The 3444-nt window shown below is 35.5% G+C and overlaps 1 non-coding gene across 1 annotated transcript; it reads right to left on the bottom strand.

Moving 5' to 3' along the window:
* Positions 1–2604: 2604 nt before the first annotated feature.
* LOC131178181 (small nucleolar RNA R71) lies at positions 2605–2711 on the bottom strand. The gene has a single exon (XR_009147313.1). It is a non-coding gene; the product is annotated as a small nucleolar RNA R71 (small nucleolar RNA).
* Between the last annotated feature and the right edge of the window lie 733 nt (positions 2712–3444).

Below are 3444 nucleotides of genomic sequence, written 5' to 3'. Positions count from 1 at the left end.
AGATGGTGATCACAAAATTTAAAGTGAAGCCGGTCAATGGGTGATAAGTGCATAATTTATTAATTTTACTCCCATTACATTTAGTGTTTTCAGTGTGTTTTTATGTTTAATTTAGTTGGTTAAAATATATTTATCATCTAGACATATTTTTAGATAGTTGAGGAATAATTGTGTTAAATAGAGAAATTTTCAGCATTTGACTTTTGCTGTATTTTTCAGGTGTTTCCAAAGTTGTGGGTCTCCAAATTGAGTGCTGTTTAATCCTTTGAAAAGCTAAGATAGAGCACTTCAAAAGATAAAGAGGGACCAAAGCCCAAATCAGTCTCCAAGGTTGATAAAATGAGCTATGGATCTATTGTAAAAGCCCAGACTTGATGTGTCATGACCAGTTTCGATATTTATTTTGTATTTGGAGTTTTAGATGTCCAAATGAAGCAAAATCAAGCCCAATTGAACCTTAAGAGCCACCTCTACAACTTCTATGAAGGGCTGGACACGAGATGAGGCCATTTTAATTGTCAAAAATAGCAATGAAGTCATCACTATGGGCTGGACTGTCTGTCTGAACCAGTCCTAATTTTTGGGCCATAACTTGGGCTGTAGACATTGGATTTGGGAAAATGAGTACCTGTTGGAAAGCTAAGAAATAGGGCTACAACTTTCCTGAAGAGGGCAGAGGCAGATTTGGAAAGAAAGTCGCTGAAATCAGCCTTGATTCCAGAAACGTGAATGCAGATTAAAAATCTACCTTTTTGAATTTCAAAACTTTTCCTAGTTTAGTTCTTATCTTTGGGATTAGATTTTTTTATTATAAATACATCTTTGGGTAGCAGCTAAGAGCATCCCAATTCAGACTTCGTTCTCCATAGAAGACCTTCATTCTCCATTCTCTTTTTAGATTTCTTCTTTATTTTCCCTTTATTTTTCTGTAAGCCATGAACATGAGTGGCTAAGTTTTTAATTCAGTTCAAGGGATTCAAGTTCTTTTGCTTGATTTGTGAGACCAGGTTCTTAATTTAATTTATGTCTTTTTGAATATCTATTGTTTTCTGATTTAATTATTTTTGATCTGTTGAATGATTTGCTAAAAAGGCCTATTAGTTAATTGTTTGATTTGATCAATTGCTAGTTCATCTTCATAATCCGTAATTGTTGTGCAAGATTGAACATAAGTAGCAATTAGGTTTTATTGATTATGATCTAAATTTTCGATAATAACCTAAGGAAACAATAAGGTGGATTAAATGATTTATGCTTCATAAATTATTGTTCAGCTTAACTACTTCCTTTTCTTAAAACAGTTATTAATTTGATGGGGATTGCTTAATACCAATTCAATTAATAATTAGAGTCAATAAGAGTGTTAGGCTCGAAATGATGAGTATAGGGAAGTCAGGGGTTTACCTCGTTGTTTGGTAAATCTACGTTAAGTATTCAATAAGATATAATTACTTTTGTCTATGATCAAATCAATGCATTGGAATGCGAATTACCTTGGATTAAAGTTTGTTTAATTGGAGAGTTTCTTATTTTTAGATCTTAATTTTGAATTTTTGATTTCTTCTTTGGATTGTGAATTAACCCCCCCTCCCCAACCTTTATTTTTTTTTTCCATTACACAAGGCACGAAATTTAATAATTCAGTCTCTAGGGTTCGACCTGGATTTACCACTTACTGCAGAAAATATTTCATAATTGTTGATTTTAGTTAATTTAATTTCTGGTGGATTTGTCACCAATTAAGAATTTTAGCGCTGTTGCCGGAGAACTGAAATTTATTAGAATTCATATTTTTGGTGTTAGGATATTTTGTTATTAATTCTGTTTGTGTAGTGTTGCTATTTTCAGGTTTTCAAAAAAAAAAAATTTACGGTGTTACTGTTCATTAAGAATTTTGGTTGAATTTGAAGGGCGGCCCATACCTATTTTGAAGGAAACGACGCTCTGATCAAGACCAATCAATCCATAGGATTCCTTGACCCCACCCTTTTAAGGCCGAATTCGATTGTTTTCTAGGGTTTTGAGGCATTTTTCTGTTTTTACTTTGATTTCTTTTTGTTTATGACAAGAATTTCTCAATCTGGTGAGTTGATCTTTGATCCAGAAGTAGAAAAAACAGCTAAACAATTGAGAAAATTGGCTAAGCAAGCTAGGCAGATTCTGAGTACCTCTAAAGGAGTCCAATCTCCAAAGGAGTTAAGTTCGAATTCGAATTCAAAGTCAAATTCTGAAAATGAAACCATGGCTGCTAGAACCTTGAAAGAGTTGGCTGCTCCTAATCTAAACCAACAGCCTTTGTGTATCCAATACCCTACTTTAAATGTTGCTTTTGAGTTGAAATCTGGACTAATCCATTTGTTGTCTAAGTTTCATGGTCTTGCAGGTGAGGATCCACATAAGCATCTAAAAGAATTTCATGTTGTGTGTTCCAGCATGAAACCTCAAGGAGTTTCAGAGGATCAAATCAAGCTTCGAGCTTTCCCTTTCTCACTTGAGGGCACAGCTAAGGATTGGTTGTATTACCTTCCTTCTGGATCTGTGAACTCATGGAATGGAATGAAACAACTATTTTTGGAGAAGTCTTTTCCTGCTTCCCGTGCTGCCAACATAAGAAAAGAAATTTGTGGCATTCGGCAGTACAATGGAAAGAGTTTGTATGAGTATTGAGAGAGATTTAAGAAGCTGTGTGCAAGCTGTCCCCATCATCAAATAAGTGAGCAGCTTTTGATTCAGTATTTCTATGAGGGACTTCTACCAATGGACCACAGTATGATAGATGCTACTAGTGGAGGAGCTTTGGTTGACAAGACACCAGAAGAGGTAAGGAGGCTGATTGCTAACATGGCAGCAAATTCTCAGCAGTTTGGAATGAGAATGGATCACACACCTATGAAGGTTAATGAGGTAAGTACATCTAACCTTGAGAAACAAATTTTTTATTTAACTTCTTTGGTGAGGTAATTGACTATAGGGAAAATGCAAACTATTAAGGTATGTGGGATTTGTCTGGGTTCAAGTCATGCTACTGACATGTGTCCTGCATTACAAGAGGATGAATCAATGCAACATGTTAATGCGGTAGGAAATTATGGACAGCCACAACGTAGGTATGATCCCTATTCTAGTACTTATAATCCAGGATGGTGAGATCATCTCAATTTGAGTTATGGGAATCAACCGGTGCAAAACCAATACCAACAGCAAAGACCACAAGTGAATCAACCACAACCGCCTCCACATTCTCCTCCCTCAAATCAAGGTATGTCACTTGATGAAATTATTAAGGCTTTGGCTAACAATACCCAACAGTTTCAATAGGAGACTAGAAATAGCATTCAAAACATAGAGAGGCAAATTGGTCAGTTAGCCTAATCTGTGAGTAAGTTGGAAGCTCAAGGTTCTAGAAAGCTTCCATCACAAATAGTCATGAACCCCAGAGAAAAT

This window comes from Hevea brasiliensis, chromosome 2 (genome assembly GCF_030052815.1).
Source record: "Hevea brasiliensis isolate MT/VB/25A 57/8 chromosome 2, ASM3005281v1, whole genome shotgun sequence".
Classification (NCBI taxonomy): domain Eukaryota; kingdom Viridiplantae; phylum Streptophyta; class Magnoliopsida; order Malpighiales; family Euphorbiaceae; genus Hevea; species Hevea brasiliensis.
The sequence above is the reverse complement of the archived record's forward strand: the minus strand, read 5'-3'. Positions and strand labels throughout refer to the sequence as shown.